Genomic DNA, 18,251 nt, shown 5'->3' on the forward strand with positions numbered 1-18,251 from the left:
AGAGGTCTTTTTTTTTATTTTGAATTTTTGAAATTTCTTCAATCTACTACTTTTATTTATTTTTCTTTCACCCACTGGCAATACTCCTATAGCATGACAGCAGAGTGATAGATATGCAGGGAAGTCAAGAATATCTCGAATCATTTCCGAAGTCATTCGCATTTCATGCAGGGCCGGATTTACCTACTTGCCGCCCGTGGGCCGCCTGTATTTTGCCGACCCCTTCTCATTCGTTTTGAAACATCAATAAAAACCATCAAGTGAACGTGCCGGAGGGGGAGGGGTGCATAAGACGCGTCTACCTACTCGTGTTGGCGAAAGCCCTGTCAACACTACTTGCAAAATTTCACGGAACTTTGCTTCTCCATTCATAAGAAATGAACCAAAAAATTATGAAAGAACAAACATAAATGTGGTATAACAATTTTAACTTCCGCCGCTGCGCCGCGCTGATCGCACTGTGTTTGGCGCAATGCGTGAAGTATTCCTGCAGTCTTGTAGGCGCCATGCGTTTCACGCCCACCGCTCCTGACCGCACTGTGTTTGGCGCAATGGGTGAAGTATTCATGCAGTCTTGTAGGCGCTAATAAGTGTTACATGCCGACCGCCGCGCCAAGGGCTTGTCCTTTTCATCTTTAGTCCTCGTCATCATTCCTCTCTGCGCTAAGCTCCAGGCCAGATTGCGTGTTTAGTTTCTCTCTTAACTGGACTAATTAAACATGCTGTCTCTTGTATCACCGAACAACGACAAAATTAGAAATTACTATACTCTCAGGAAAGAGAAACTTTGTCCTCTTTTCTCATTGATGATTTTTTGTTCTGAATCCGATTTTTTGCATACCTATACATTAAAAAAAATTGCAAAATTTGCCGCCATGGGCCACGGCCCATGTAGCCACCCCCTTAATCCGGCCCTGATTTCATGCTTTGCGCCAAGAAAACAATCCGCAACTGACCCAGTGTAACCGAGCAATTTTTTGGATAACAAAGCTTAGCCTTGATGGTCCACGACGCCTCAATCATTCGACTCCGAGTACGTGACTCCCATTGATTTGGAAACCGTCCAGATCAACAATCATTAATTTACCCGGATCGATCCGTCCGTCTCGTTTCACATCCGCTCTTACTCTCTTCCTAGCTCCTCTTTCTAGTCAGAATTTTCACCGCGAGTGGGAGTCGTCGGAAACCATCCAAAATATTGAGCGTGTGTCGCGCGAAATACAAAATTATAACAAACGCATCTTGACGCGGAGCCAGATTTTTTCCCGGCCGGGGAGTTACGGAGGGGGGGGGGTTGAGGAGGAGGAGGAGGGGGTGGCTGAATAACCTCTTTCAAAACACGACGTAAATTGTTGAACGTAAACCCGAGTCAATGTTAGGCGGTAACTAAGCATGGCCACGCTGCCGTGCTAAGGAAAAACGCCGTATGAACCTTCAGGCGTTGCCAAATTTCCTCTGATAAAATAAGAATTTTTAGTAAGTCTAAAAAAATCTTTCTTCCAATTTTTCAGATAATTTTGTTCCCAATTTTGTCTAAATTTCCTGAAAATTTCAAGGAAACATATTCATAACTTTTCTCAAAATTTCACATTTTATCGAAGAAAATTTGGCAACTCTCGAATGTTCATACGGCGTTCTTCCTTAGCACGGCTTTCTCTAAACATCTCGAACTCTCGTGTGACGTATATTCATGAGATGTTGCATCCGTGAGTTCATCGTCAAACATCTGTGTCAAACTCGGTAATGATGTTTCACGATTTTAGCAATGAATAATAATATACGATGAAGCTCTCTATCTCTCGAATGAATGAATTTGTTGGCTCATTCGATTAATTTACTAGCTCTGCATTACATTACACTATATTTTTCGACAAGTACATGTAGTTTCGTTGTAACTCTAAAGTAAATATTTAATGAGAAACGAAAAGTTTTCAAATCAAAATGGTTAAAAGCGTTTAAGTGATAATGATGGAGATCTAAATGGTTTTCGCTAAGTATCTCTTGCTTACACTTCTTTTCTATGAACTTTGTCCGCGCAGTTTCTTCTTGCTGTGAATGCAGCACGCAGTTTTATCCCTTTTTAACTGCATGCAATTTAGCACTTGCAAAAGTTAAACATTTGATAAGATTCATTAAGTATTTGTATGCCGTTTCGTAAAATCAGACAATTGCCAATTTCATTGAGCAAAAATCCGGAAGTTTCATTCAAAATATCAGGAAAACCCAAATTAAATTTTAGTAGACGCCTGACGCCCTGACACCCTGATCAGAAACACCCCGGCTGGTATCAGATTTGAGCGTAAATCGGCATACATGCTTCGGAAATTTCGAGTTGGGTGAGGGAAAGGAGAATGTATCTAGAAAAGAAAGTCACACGAAGCATCGCACACGAGAAGTCAAGCCGAACTGAAGAACGTCCGAAGTCTAAAGTTTTGACAGATGGATTAATCCAATTTTCAAGATGGCTGTCGAACGAATTGCCCAACAACTTCACTTATTGTCGATGTTTGGAGCTTTTGGCTGGGCGCTGGGCTTTCGGTTTGCTATTCCACCGTGCTGAGGAAGAACGCTGTATGAGCTTTTAGACGTTGCCAAATTTCATTTGACTCTTCACGAATTCTTAATAACATTTTCCCCCTAATTATTGAAATAATTTTCCTCGTAATTCAATATAAAAAGTCCACTAATTTTCAAGAAATATATCCGTAACTTTCTTCAAAAATAAATATCTTCCGAGAGGAAACTTGTCAACGTTCGAATGCCCATACGGTGTTTTTCCTTGGCATAACAGCATTGTTTATATTCGCCGATGACGTAATAACGACATACCGGTCAGCAATCGTTGAGATTAGAGTCCCTTTATGCTGAGAGTCAAGACAATTCGGCTCATGGATGTCACAAACGGGAATAAAGATCACAGAAATTGAACGTTTTTCGTAATCTTTGATCGGCCCATTCTCAAATGCCTTTCTCCGTTCCTCCTCTCATTCCGTTTGTTCCTTGCCGAACCCGTAATTCCCTGGTCCATTCCAGATTATAATCTTTGCAATTGGTGAATATGTAATCTTTATTCCCGTTTGTGACACTGTGGAGGCCTAAAATACAGGAACCAATCAGAAATGGATTCAAATTGTCTTGACTCTCAGTATAAAGGGACTCTAGTTGAGATGACGTCAACCAAGGTCATTTATACGATTTCAACCGAAGATATTTCGGCGCTGAGCGCCATCGGAACTCGGGAGTGGGAGGTGCATCCTACCCCAAGCATTAACCCAATTCCCATGTTGTTGTTGTTTTGGATGTTGTTTTAATCTGCATTTTGTCATTTTTCCAGATTCCCGGGACTAAGGCGGACAGGGCCTCGTCATCCGCGTTCGGCCGTCACCCGACACGACACGAGCCGGAGCAACGGAAGTCTGCCCGGTGACGGGAGGATGACGTCACAGTCGATCGGTGACAATTCCAGCGTTGCCACTTCGCCCCGTCATCGGGACATCCCTACCTACAGCTGCCTCTGAATTCGCGATCCGGTCTGTGATAATGATCCGCTCGTGGAATAAACAGTGCGAAACCGTTCCTCTTTGATTCTCGATTATTTTTTGTAGTAGATTGTTTCTGGTGAAAAGAAAAAAAAAATACGCGATGCGATAACGGGCTTCCGTTGAGAGGGCTGTGTAGAAATTAGAAATGTTATCTCGGGTAGTTAGTTGCATTATAAATAAATTAAGTGTTATCGAAGGGTCCTCTCGACCGTTCGCGATCGCCCCGAATTCACGGATCTCGCTTTGTGCTCGCGCCCACTCGTGGGTCTAAAATCTCCGCGGGTTCTCACCTAAAAAAAATATTTGTTTACAGAAACGGTAAATCGGTTCTCGACTCGAAGTGCGTCTGTTGGGAAGTCGGACGTGTACGTCCCGATTCGCGAGTGAAGTGACCGTGATTGCTGCGATTCCGAGTGCTGTCGGAGTCGGTTTATATCTTTTTTATCGTCGCAACGATCGCTACCGGTCGGCTCTGTGAAGTGAATCTGGAGTTCGCCTCCGCGTGGTGCGATTTGTGCGGATCGGATAGTATCGATGAAGTGTCTCTCTGCTTCGACCGCAGCAGGATCGAACGCGTAGGCAGAGGGAATCACAACATCCTGATATCGTTTTGGGTGAGTCGAAATTTTGATCAACTTAACTTGTCAATTGAATCGGCGTATGCGAAAACGTCCGATGTCCAATACAGTGTTTCAGAATTGAATCAGTGAGTTCGAAAACACACCAACTCGGAAAAAAAAAAAAAAATTGGTTCAGGATACACCTAAAACTGCGCAGCGGGCGAAGAAGTTAGCTTAAGAAAAACCTTTTTGGTGCCAAAGGACAAGTACTTAGAGACTTTGTAAAGCACCAAGTTGAAATCGGTACACCATTTTTGATGACAGAGAATTAAGCGTTTAAAAATTTCCGAGTTGGTGTGTTTTCGTTCTCACCGACTTTCAGATACTGATTTTTCATAGTCTGCCCTGAAAAATTTTAATTTTTCGACCTGAATAACGCTTGAATATTTATGTAATTTGTTGGTACAAGGTATACTGAACCGGAAAAAGAAAACCGCAAAATCGGATGGTCACCCGTTTCCCTTGAAACGGCCAAAAATTGGTATTTCCAAAGAAGTAATTCGATTTTTCCCTTTTCTCGTCGCTGTTTCGAGCACTTCCGATTGCAATTTCGAAATTTCCTTTTGCGTGCAGATGCTTCTATCCACGAGTGTTACTAAACCGTAGAAAAGTGAAAATCGAAAAAAAATCGAGTTGGTGTGTTTTCGAACTCACCGATTCAATTTGAGTGGTCGTAAATTAAAGACGATAGATGGTTTAAGACGTTAGGAATGTAGGACAATTTTATGAATAATCCCCTACTTAAGTATAATCGAACGTTTACCAAAAGAGATCGACCTTCTTTATCTGTGTCGTGGGGTGAAAGAAACCAACTGCAATTACAAAAACCATGTATTGGATAACGGACGTTTTCGTATGAGTCGATTCAATCAAAGCCCGGCACCGCCACATCTAGTAAAAAACCTCTTTTTAAATTAATAATATAATGCAATTTTAGCGAATTTCACCTGGAGTTTATGATAAATTTTGTGGTCCGAAGGATGTTTTAGATTCTGGCGAGACATGTAGTTTCCCTCCAGCTCCTCTAGCCAGGAGTTAGCTCCTTCACTTTTCCGCGTCTCTCCATCTCCTGGAGAGCTTTTATTTTGAGTGTGTTGCAGACATTTTGGAACCATCCGGTTGAAATTCAACTTGATTTATAGGGAAGTAAAACACAAAATAACCAGTGGCAGCTTCATGAGGGGGGCGGCATGGTGGCGTTAATATGTCATTGACTCATTGTCAAAATATTGGACTCTAAAGGTTTTAAAACCCAAGTTTGATTTCGCGTGATTTAATTTTTTACCTGAAATCCAGAATTCGATCTCGGCAAGGCTCGTCGATCGATGTTTGTTTACATTCGCCACATGGTTCTCAATAATATATTCGATTAGTACTTAAACTAAATCGGGTGAGTTGGAATTATTAAGAAATCACTAGAACGTTCTTTTATCGCTCACTCAAGTCTATACTTGAAGTTTTGTTCATTTTGACTCGTTGAATCTCAATTGAAAAAGAAAACCACGCAGGGTAACATCTGCTTCAGCCGGAATAATTAATGATCCGTATTTGATAGTAGTGGCAACGCTGATAAGATAACGCTAATTGCCGTCACGATACTGACTCTTCTTTTAAAATGAAAATGTAAACTCAACCGTTCATATATCTAGTCTGTGTAATTCATGTATGTCCCAAAGACTACACTCATTTAAGTTTTCTTTCGAGATTCAAGCCCACTAAACAGATGGAAATCGCGCACAATTTCTCATGTTTTTACAACACACATTTAAATCACGTTTAGAAGAAGAAATGTGGAAAAATCAAGAGGACAAGTTCAAATCAAATTTCCGTTTGCCGCCATGGATTCCCGCGCTCATTTACACACTCACACAAGCACCTAGCGCCAAACCAGGCTTTACTTTATCCCCGTGCCTTTAGATACGAGCACTCCGTCCTTATGTCTTTGGTACCTACCAACGGTCAGCTGCTTCATCAGTTACTGCCTTTATGGTGATTCGTCCCGGATTCTAGCGTGCGCTATAATTCGTGTCGATAAAATTAAAAATCCCAGAAAGGACAATAATAACACTTCCGCATCAACCTGAAAAATAGTTCTCGACCTAACAGTTGGTAAGATTCAGAGAAATGAAAGCAGGATTCTTTTTGGGGGGGAGGGGGGGGGGGGACTCGCATTGGATACAGTAATCGACCTCTGTAGCGAGTGCGAGGATTTTGTCCAAAAAGAATCCTGTCTTCAGTTTTCTGAACTTTCCAATTTGTTTTTGGATGAGAATTGCCCTATCGGCTCATGCGCAAGGGATATCGTCCTCTCTTTGGCCCCAAAATTCAAAATCTGCCAAATTTGTTTTTTACTTAATTGATGTGATACATCGCACGGCAATTCCACCGCGCCAGAATCCGGGTAGAATCACCTAAAGCTCTTAGAGTTTGAGTGTACTATATGAAGAGGGCTATTGAACTCCTAAAAGGAAGGTGGATAAACGCTCTAATCTGATTAGAAACCTCTTTATACGAGACTCCCCGAGGAATAAACAACCCTATGACTTGTTGCCTGCATGCCATCAGTGCGATGAGCAATTCGATCCAAATATGAAGATTACTAAACTACGGCTTCTCTTTGTGAAATGTGTTGTTCAAAACGTTACTAAACCAAAATAGCTGATACTAGAGTCCCTTTATACTGAGAGTCAAGACAATGTGAATCCATTTCTGATTGGTTCCCGTATTTTAGGCCTTCACAGTGTCACAAACGGGAATAAAGATTACATTTTCACCGATTGCAAAGATTATAATCTGGAATGGACCAGGGAATAACGGGTTCCGCACAGAGATGGAAAATTTCATGAAATTTATTCGAGTGAAATTTCACGCGTGAAATTTCATGAAATTTCATGAAATTTCACGAAATTTCATGAAATTTATTGAAACTTTTGAGGATACATTCAAGAGGCCAAGAAACGCCTAGAAACGGTGATTCTCGATATTGAGATTTTTCAGCCCCCCCTGACCTAACCTAACCTCACCACCCACTTTTCCAGCAGCTCAGTTTGTTTATCACGAAGATTTCGGTGTCATGTCAGATGTCACTTATGTAAGTCATGGGTCCTTAATTTTCGTAAGTAATGCATCATTGACACTTGAGTGCCTCCGCTCCACTACAAGAACAATTTCCTCCACGCATCGGCATGAAAATACTAGTTTTTTTATGAGGGGGGGGGGGGGACTTTTATTTGAGAAACGTTGGAGAAATTGATGCTAAAAATTGTAATGCTAAAAAACGGCACTTTTAGTGGTATATTTCTGAACCAACTTAATGTCCTACATATTTAACAATTATACTATAAAGATTATTCTCAGCAGTGCCAACATATATATTTTAGAGTCGGAAATCTCAGTTTCAAAAATGGATAAGTACTAAAGTAAAACGTTTCTAAAAGGGTGTGATGTTCTTATAATCTTGTCCACGGCCACGCGATTTGCTGGGTTCATGTCTGTTTACATTTGGTTTGGAGGTTAGGTTAGGGCTAACTTTCTCTAAAACCCCCCTTGTGCCCCCTCCTTTGGGTGTAGCATCTCATTAGTGGGCCATATTCTGCTGCATCAGCAGGAGGATCATCTGAACCGTTTCCGAGGCTTAGTAACAATATTTCTTTGAAAAATCAACAAATTTCAATTTTTTTGAAATTTATTCGGGCCTTGTGAAATTTCATGAAATTTCACGTGAAATTTCATGAAATTTCAAAACGTGAAATTTCACTTTCCATCTCTGGTTCCGCAAGGAACAAACCGACGGAATGAGAGAAGGAACGGAGAAAGGAATTTAAGAATGGGCCGATCAAAGATTACAAAGAACGTTCAATTTCTGTAATCTTTATTCCCGTTTGTGACTCCATGAGGGGTGTTGTCTTGACTCTCAGTATAAAGGGACTCTAGCTGATACGCGGGATGTTTCAAGGTGTGGATTGTTCGTCGGTGGAGCTTCGAGAGTCAAAGTTACTACCCAAAGACTATAGGCTAAACGGAGATCTTAATTGAGGAGCATACATTCTCTGAGGAATGCCAGGCCTGCATTGCTGAAGAGGGTCATAGAACTTTAACCCCTACTCGGCGGGTAGTATTAAAAATAACGGTGCTCGCGAGTTATTTGTGGGTAGAAACGTAAACATTTCGAAGGCGATACATATTTTCAACGCAGCGTTCCTCTCCTATCGACTGCGAGTATCAATAATACTGATTGCGAGACCTTTCACATCAACTCTGCCGCACACATTCAATTCTTCGTTTCTTTTTCCCTCTCAATTTTCGCCACGTTCATCGATTCAATGAAAGAAACGGACCCCCAAGAGTTGAGCTATGAGCAATCTATTTTAACTTTATATACCCGCGCGTCCTTCATTTTTCACACGAATATCGCCGCGTTCACTAACGTCGATAATTTGAGACACGCGAAAAGCTAAGATTTTCGTCCAATGATGCGTGACACTTCTCCGGAGTTCAAATACTTGCGCTTCAGTGGCGTGGCGTGCTTTGCGATATATCGATTGATCGACCATTTAAACCTATGGAAAAGTATCGAAAAACAGGGTGTTCGCAGCGAACACCTTAATAATCGATTATTTACCACAGATTCAAATGGGGAGATATCGATAGATCGCAAAGCACGCCACGCCACTGTTTCGCTCGGTGTCTGCTTTAACCAGTGTTGATTCATAAAATATTTTTACGCAAATTCCCGTGAATATTAAAAAAATGCACGATTCCTCCAGTAAAAAATGTCTTCTAGACATAGCAGTATACACGCGGCATCTTCATGAGCGTTGAACAAAACGTAAACAATTGCTTACGTCCCCCTTGAATGTCGCGACAAGCGCGATTTTCCAGCGGGTTTGTAATAAAATAAAAGATTAGGCGTTTAAAATTATAATATCGCGGCATATACGCAACTTATTTCAGCGATTTTGTAAAAACATAAAAAATTACGCGTATATCACCTTAATATCGCGGCAAGTACACTCCGGAGATCCAATGGCTGAACGATTGTTTCACACATTTAACGATACATACGTAATACGTACATACACAAACGTCGGTAATTTGAAACAGGCGAAAAGCTAAGATTTTCCTTCATTTTCACGTGATACTACGTAATTACTCCGGAGTTCGAATAGTTGCGTGCTTGGTGCCCACTTTGACCCGTGTTGATTCACAAAACATTTTCATGGAAATTTCCGTAAATATTTAAAAAAAAAAGAACATAAAACGAATATAGGTAATATGAAACTAGGAACTGTGAATTTTTATTATACACACATTTTGGCTCGGCAACAAGCAAGTATCTCAGATAAAGTTAATTTTTCTTTTGCTCATGGTGGTCCTGCAGGTTCAAACAGGCCGTTACAGTCCTAGATGACCGTTACTCCCAAATGAAATTAATCGGTCGACGATGGACCAAAAATAACCGAAAGTTAAAAAAAATATGAGTGGGCAAGTGAATTAGGGCAAAAATCAACCTAGAATACTTTGTTTACGCCATTTTATTCAGTTCCCGCCTTACATTTGAATTTCAAACTCGTCCCGATTTCGCCGCCAATCTTCTAGCCAATAGTAGAGGTGGTTGAAAAGTAGCTTCATTTTTTGCTTTTAGCGCTCCGTATTTGTTTTTGGTAGGTATCTAGATGAAGACTCGCTCAAGTTGTGAGTGATCTGCTCACTGACCATCGGTCATTGATGAGTTTGGGACTCATTACCGATAGCCTCGGTCACATGATCAATATGCCCTTCAATAAAGCTAATGATGCAACTGCATCGTCTAACTTCCTGGCTGCGAAGTTGTTCCCTCGCTCAGATTCCATCAATATTTCGTGAGCCGCTAAATATTGATAGAAATGGTTATCCCTCATCAGGGAACCGACCGTCGAACGAGAAACTGATGAGACTTGGACGATCAATGATCAAGTGACCTGCATATCAAAGATGGATTGAGCACTAAATGCAGTCGCATTGCTGCCACATTGACGCTCATTCCCTCGTCGTGTGACCGCGAATCTAGCAGGGTTGCCACAGAATGTCAGGCAATTTTAATAAGTCAGGGAAAACCTGGAAATGTCAGGGAAAATGACGAAGATGTCAGGGAAATATTGATAAGCACCATTCTTTGTTTTCTAGAATTGGTAAGTACGATTTTTCGAACAACAAATTTTGCCCGATAACTATTTCTAATTATGTCTTTTTGGCCATCTGAAGTATCTTCAATTGTCAGGGAATTTCACCTAAATGTATCAGAGAAATCAGGGAAATATCAGGGAATATCATTTTCTAGATTTGGTGGCAGTCCTGATCTAGGATCATGTAGAGTGAGTAACAATTATTGTATTTAGCAAATGGGTGGTTTTTATACGAGGATTAAAAATAAACAAGTGGTACGGAATATAACAGAATAATATGAACTATGCAAAACCATAATCCGGGTATCGGAACTTGGCTGTTTTGAAAACGCCTTCAAATGCGACGTTATACCTCACGCATTCCGGAGAGTTCAAATAGTTGTATCATTGCGCCGTAAGAATGTGACGGAAGATTACAATTGAAATAGCCTTCATGCACGCTGGCCTTTTCGATTTCCGTTCACATTTTTGCAGTCATCAATGCATAGCTTAAGTGCGCTTCAGCTAGAATTGTATTTAGCAAATGGGTGGTTTTTATACGAGGATTAAGAATAAACTAGTGGTACTGAATATGACAGAATAACATGAACTAGGCAAAACGATAAGCCGGGTATCGGAGCTTGGCTGTATTGAAAACGCCTTCAAATGCGGCGTGATACCTCACGCATTCCGGAGAGTTCAAATAGTTGTATCATTGCGCCGTAAGAACGTGACGGAAGATTACAATTGAAATAGCCCCCATGCACGCTTGCCTTTTCGATTTCCTTCGACATTTTTGCAGTCGTGAATGCACAGCTGAATTGCGCTCCAGCTAGAATTATTGATAGAGAGAGTATGGACTTATCGTTCCTCACATTTCATTGGAGGCCCCAGGACCGAAAAATGGCGGCGCTTTGTTCTGGTTTTTTATGATGAAAGGTGGGTCATTGCCAACTTTTAACGGTCATCATCAGCCGCACTTGCTGCCAATCTTACTTAGTCCAAAATGACTTTTCTCGAAAATAGCACATGATTAGCCGTAAAATTATGTAAACACGTCGTATTAATGCATTTGAGTAACAGTGCGGCGATGCGTGAATGATCGATTACCGATATTATCCCGCATGTGAAGCTTTGGTAAATAATCGATTATTAAGGTGTTCGGTGCGAACACCGTCTGTTTATCGATCATTTTCCATAAGTCTAAAGGCAAATCAATCGATACATTGCAAAGCACGCCGCGTTACTGTTATGTAAAGTTCCCGGTGCGATTTCAGGGTATCTACAAGCCCGGAATTTTCGGAAAGTCCGGAAATAGTACTGCTTTTTGAAGGGCTGTCCGGAAGTACTGAAAAAGTGCGGAATTTTTGTCAGAGGAGGTAGTGAATTTCTTGAGAATGATCTGAAAAAGTACCGTAAAAGCACTTACTTTTGACCAGCCTGTTTTAGTAGACACCCTGGATTTGCAAATGAAACTACATTTTAAATCATTTTGTATTTACATTTACTTACAGCGCCCGCGATCTTTCGGTCAGAAGAGCTCCATGATGCTCAAAATTGAGGAACCAATAAAAAACGATAGCCACATGGCGATAGTCTCTGTATCAAGTTACTTAAGGATTATGCACCCGCGAAATTTTTCTGGGAAACCAAAAAATAACTGTTGCTTACCGAATATTTTCTTCACTTTAAGGTTTCCTTTTTGGCCTTGTGTACACTGGAAAAAAATGCACATTGGATCTAGAGTCCAGACTCTTAAAAACATCGACAAGAAGAAATACTCTTGATTCAATCAGATTTAAACTTAAATCAACAACCAAGCCTCTTTGATTTCCTTTTGATTTAAGCTTAAATCTGATTGAATCAAGAGCCCTTTTTCTTGTCAATGTTTTCAAGAGTCTGGACTCTAGATCCAATGTTTTTTTTTTACCAGTGTAGGTAGCTTATGCTGCAAAAATTATTTTCGGGGATCCACGCATTATTTATGATGAATGTTGAGTGCCGCGATGCGTTGAGCAATCTGTTCGGCAAACAGTGCGTTAAACCTGCCCCGCAAACGGCTTAACCCGACATTCATCAGTCATCGCTAGGCGAAGATCAAGAGCTCTGCACGTCAGTCATTTATCATCATCAGGGGAAAAGTTGTGTTAAATCCCGAATTTAATTTTCGCCCCACCAGTTTATATCGCTGCAATAAACAGCAAAGAGTCCCGGTCTGTAAAATATTGTATCCCTGTATCCACCAGTGCTATAACGGTAAATACATTTCTATTTTTATTTTGTCTCGGTTCTCTTGATGATATAGAGGTGAGTGATTAAAGGGGGAGGTTTACAGAAGGATTCGTATCTCTGTTTTGAATTAATGTAGGAAAAACTTTTTCCTTGTGAATCTTCAGGTAAAACAAAATTGAGGCAGGAAGAATCTTTTCTTCCTCTTTATTTATACAAAAATTAAATGTCAATTAATGTGGCTTTTAAGCCTTTTGAGGGCTAAGGACCTGTTTGGTCAACGACTTGACCTGATAAAGGAGAATTTCTTTCTAACATGATGATTTTCCTGGATTTACAATAGTACGAAATATTTTTAATGGGTCAGTTGCGCTATTCTTAGAATCGTGTTTTGATGCTTGTTTCTTCAGGGTGTTTAAGTACAAGACCGGAATTTTCAGAAAGTTCGGAAACAGTATTAATTTTTTAAGGGCGGTCCGGAAGTATTGAAAAAGTTCGAAAATTCCACCAGAAGGTCCGGAATTTTTCATTTTGGCCGCAATTTGAGAGAGAAATTCAACTTGTCGTCATTTTTCGAATTTCGTCAAATGGAGATACTGAAGAAGCACTGAATTTTTCCGTTGAGGAGGTATATACTGAATTTCTCGGGAATGTACTGAAAAAGTACTGTAAAAGTACTGGTTTTTGACAAGCCTGTTTTAGTAGACACCCTGTTCTTGTAGATCAGTTAAAAATAATAAGATCTGTCCTAACAGCATGTTAATGGGTACGCACGTGTAATGTTCTCGAATTGTCTAGTAATATTCAAATTTTGAATCGCACCTTGTTCCCTCTTCAAAATACCCAAGAAAATCAATGACACCCCTCGTGTTCCTAGCCCCCGAAACTTTCTGGCTGTGCGCCATTACCCGGTATTCACGAAATTCGCAAAGCGAGAGGAGATTCCTCGTACCTCGCCCAGTCACTTATAAATCGGTCCTCGAACCGTTAATAACGGCGGAATAATTAAGGGAGCTTTTTAGCGGTCGTTAGCGCGGTACGTCACGTCAAGCGTCACGCCGCACGGTGGATCGAATCAGTGGAGAGCTCGGACAAAATTTGAAAACTTTAAACGCTTATAACTCCGTTTACACAAAATTTTGAGGTTCTTAAAGTGGTTCCCTTGGTTTTCTCGTAAAATTTTCTTCTCGAAGCACCCCTCGAAATGTAAAATGTGACGAAATTAACATCAACATTTGCAGTTTTAGTCGATAATTTCATGTCCGACTTCTCTAATTTATTGGATCCACTGTGCGCCGAAAGTCAGGTGGCATCGCCAGTTCCGGTTCCACTCACTCTCCGTTCGGTTCCGACCGTCAACAGTGCGTCATAGATTTCATGCGAAAAAAAAAGAGCGCTCTGGCAGCTCGTTCTCGATGCTTCTGGAGAACTAATGCTGGGCAGTGGCGTGGCGTGCTTTGCGATTTATCAATTGATCTTTCATTTAAACCTATGGAAAAGGATCGATTAAGAGGGTGTTCGCAGCGAACACCTTAATAATCGATTCTTTACCACGGATTCAAATGGGGAAATATCGATAATCGATCATTCATGCCACGCCACTGATGCTGGGAGAGTATATGATTTGTTATCGATTTAAAAGAGGAAAGTACTGCTTCTCGATTGGTTTGCAAGTAGGTTTTCATGGAGCTCTTCATTTTTACTTACCAGGGTGTCTAGCATCAGGATTTTCCCAATTTCCCCGATTCTCTCAGGATTTGAGGTCGATCAGGATTTAATCCCGATTTCATCAGGACTTGAGGAAAATTCGGTCGTAAAATGAGAATTTGAGAAAAGTCGGCTGTCCGATCGGATTTTTTATGCTTTCGCATACGCTTATGTAGAACTTTTAATTTTTCTTTCTCCGCAAAAAGTCAGCATTTGACCAGGATTTTGAAAAATTATGAAATCAGAATTTAACAGTCAAAAACCAGGAAAAATCAGGATTTTATCAGGATTTCCCCAAAACGAAAAAAAAACCTAGACACCCTGCTTACGGCTGCAAGTGAACAAACGCTCTTATCGACCGATAGTCATCAGAAATTTTATGGCAACTCTCTAATAGAAACTCCAAACAAATCTCCACGAATCCTATGAAAGTCCCTGAAAATTCCTACCTCTCGCCGAAGCCGCGCACCAGATAGAGTCCCCTTATACTGAGAGTCAAGACAATGTGAATCCATTTCTGATTGGTTGCCGTATTCTAGGCCTCCACAGTGTCACAAACGAGAATAAAGATTACATTTTCACTAATTGCAAAGATTATAATCTGGAATGGACCGAGGAATCACGGGTTCGACCAGGAACAAACGGAATGAGAGAGGGACCGGAGAAAGGGATTTGAGAATGGGCCGATCAAAGATTACGAAAAACGTTCAATTTGTGTAATATTTATTCCCGTTTGTGACTCCATGAGGGGGTGTTGTCTTGACTCTCAGTGTAAAGGGACTCCAGCACCAGAAAGTGTGTTGATCCGAATTTTCCAGAAGGCGACCTCTTGCACCTGGAAACTCTTGGCCTTGGCGGTCGCGAGACTAAGCACCGGATCAATACCGTATCCCATTTCCAAATATTGGTTTGCTGACCCCCGACTGACAAGGCACTTTTTCACCCGTCGATTGATTAACAAGCCGGAAGCCGTCCGCGTCCCACTCCCGCGATTCCGAGGGTTATTTCGACTACCACAACCTAGGAATCGAGAACGGAACGGAGAGCGAGGGGCAGAAAGAGAGAGAGACAGAGAAAAAGCTATAAGAGTCAATTTTTTAATCATTAAAATACGAGGTGAATCGCTAGCTGTTAAAGTTAAAAAAAAACCGCGTTCAAATCTTGTTCGATTAAAATAGAAACCGGACGAGTTGAGGGAGAAGGCTGCGTTGCCTAATTTCTCTTTTTTAATTTCCACCTTTTGTAGAGCATCTCTAATTTAAGGGTACGTAACGGTAACTAAAATACGACGGTGTAAAGTACTGCCATGTTTCACGGATGTGTTGCCCGTCTTATCGGACGTTTTGCTTTTTCTAAAAAAAAAGTTTAATGTTGCTGATATTTAGACCGGATTCTAGATTTCAATACCTATCCTTGACTAGGATGGAAATTCGATCATCCCTTTCTTTCGCCTTTCCCCTAATGACCCCTAAAATTGTCGGAAACCGTTGAATATATAGCTGGATAAAATTTGAAGTAGTTTTAATGATCAGATTTTTTCAGATTGAGCATATGAACACTAAGTGTTCAGTTGTCGAGGTTCGGATCACACATCTGAAACTTCAGTTCTCACATCTGAAGTACTTCAGATGTAAGAACGGAAGTACTTCAGATGTAAGACTGAAGTTTTATATGTCAGACCTGAACTTCGGCAGCCAGACCTTAAGTGTTCAGATGCTCAATCCGAAAACTTCAGAGATCCATCATCATCATCATTAATCATCATTAATATAAACTTCGAAGGATTCTGCCTTTTTCTGTTTCACTCGAGGGGAAGTGTCCCCTCCCGGACTCTCTTCCCCACCCGGTGACTGACGCTGCGCTGTGCTGAACGGTTCAGCCTGAACCTTTCCCCTACGTCTGACCGTTCCCCACTCCTCTGTCAATCGAACCATATGCCACCGCTTACGTATTGTCGCTCGCCCACCCAGGTACCTAGCGGCCAGCGGTCAGTTGATGATAAATCTCGCTCATGCTCCTATGCAGCTACGCATTGATTACGCCAGCTAATTACTTTCTAATAATTAGAATTTCTTCGATAATAGTTTTCTTTATTTATTCGACTGTATTTTTTTCTCTGTTCTACTGTGATTTCCTTGGTTCTCTACTGTGTTTTTCCTAAATCTCCGAGTCAGAAATCTGAAGCACTTCGGTATGCACCGAGTACTTCAGATGTGTGACCTGAAACCTTCGGTATATACCGAACTACTTCAATTGTCTGACCCGAACTTCGGCAGATGGACCTTAACTTTTCGGATGCGTGATCCGAAAACTTCAGAGATCCATATGATCTCAGCTTCGGGTTCCATGCACAAATTTTTTTCTCCGTGTTTCCTTTTAGGGGACGCAACTAAAATTTCAGTAAATTTTTTTCAGAAAAGTAAAGAAAAGAAAAGAAAAGAAAAAAAAAAAAGTGGCTAACGATGGTTCCTCACCTTCACGTGGTGTTGGCTGTTTTCACTAAGTGGGGATTAACCGTCCATTTTAAGATATAGTCTATTTCTTGCCCTGCCATTATTATTCTACAAGTTAATTGTGGAGTGAGAATTTCATTATGTTTTCTATGAAATCTTCAAAATATAGTGATAAAAAAATTTGCAACTACTACAAAATCGGTTCGCGAAGCGAGCCGAATGTCACTCGCGTAGCGAGTGACCGGGGGTCCAGGGGGCGTAGCCCCCGGCTAGGCGTGACGGGCGCGCGAAGCGCGCCCAGAACGGCTAGTATGACCTAAACTTCGGGTCCCACCTACGAAGTTTTTTCTCCGTGCACTACGAATAGCGTTCCCTCCTTGATAACCTCTTCGATCGAGGAAGTACACAACCCCACGGCTGGAAGTCACGAGGGTGTTCAGATGCTCAATCCGAAAACTTCAGAGATCCATATGACCTAAACTTCGGGTCCCACCTACGAAGTTTTTTTCTCCGTGCACTACGAATAACGTTCCCTCCTTGATAAGCTCTTCGACCAAGGAAGTACATAAGCCCACGGCTGGAAGTCACGAGGGTCCCCGACGTGACAACACGGAGCGCAGGTCCAAGGAAGTGCGGAGCCGGGAATAAATCATCAATCAATAGCGCGGGGCTCGAGTGAGTTTACTTAATTCATCATTTATCCACTCAACCGATTCTGTCTGGTCTATTGACACGAAGCAAGGTGTGCTCCCAGCCCCGGTCCCGGTCTTCGTGGGTGGACTCCGCGTCGCGTAGCCCCCCCCCCTCCTCTCTTCCGCCGCCCCCCCTCCTCTCTTCCGCCGCCCCCCCCCTCGAGCCCCCCCCCCCGGGCGGAACGGAGAGCCCGAGTGCTCATCCCCCCTTCGATTCCGCTCGGAGCCCCGATAATAACCCATTAATAAATGTCACGAGTTGACTTCTTCCCTCGTGCTTTTTCCACGCGACGCGCGCGACGACGCGCGGCCCTCATCCCTCTAACCTAAATCAGTCGGAATTGGCACCTGTATTCAGAGGTTCTTCAACTCTCGCGATGGGTGGCTCTAGCCTGTAGTCGAGTCTAAGGACAGAAACACGGGGTTCTTAAACTCGATTCACGCTTTGGTTCATTTGTGACCAGCGGAGGAAGAAAATAATTTTTCGTTCAGTTTGGTGGTTTGATATCGCGATGAGCTGAGCATGATTTGTATAGCAACTATTCCCTAAGAGATGTCCTCGAAGTGTAAATGAGGGGCTGGAGGACAAGGCGCTTAAGTGCAGTTTTTGAAAGAAAATTGAGATTTTATTGATTTCAAGTTAAACTAGTCAAGTAACTATATAGGGAGAGAATGGACAACTCGGAATGTGTAGCTCAGGGCCCAAAAGGGTAGGTAGGTAACCTTTGAAAACGAAACTGTCAATTTTTAGACTCCAATATCAAACAAAAATGGACAAGAAAATTCATAAGTAAGCATTCTTCCGCAAAAATGAAGCAGTTTATACAAAAACCAAGTCAAATACGTGCTTTACCAACGACATTTT

The 18,251-nt window shown here is 41.7% G+C and overlaps 1 protein-coding gene across 1 annotated transcript in view; it reads left to right on the top strand.

The window, feature by feature from the left end:
• Positions 1-18,251, top strand: part of LOC109042159 (phosphatidylcholine:ceramide cholinephosphotransferase 2) — a 118,289-nt gene that overhangs the window by 12,548 nt on the left and 87,490 nt on the right. Inside the window, exon 2 of the mRNA XM_019058752.2 lies at positions 3,335-4,156. The gene's annotated coding sequence lies outside the window, so the exon portion shown is untranslated. The remainder of the gene's footprint in view (positions 1-3,334; positions 4,157-18,251) is intronic.

Source organism: Bemisia tabaci, chromosome 5, assembly GCF_918797505.1.
Source record: "Bemisia tabaci chromosome 5, PGI_BMITA_v3".
Taxonomy (NCBI): Eukaryota; Metazoa; Arthropoda; class Insecta; order Hemiptera; family Aleyrodidae; genus Bemisia; species Bemisia tabaci.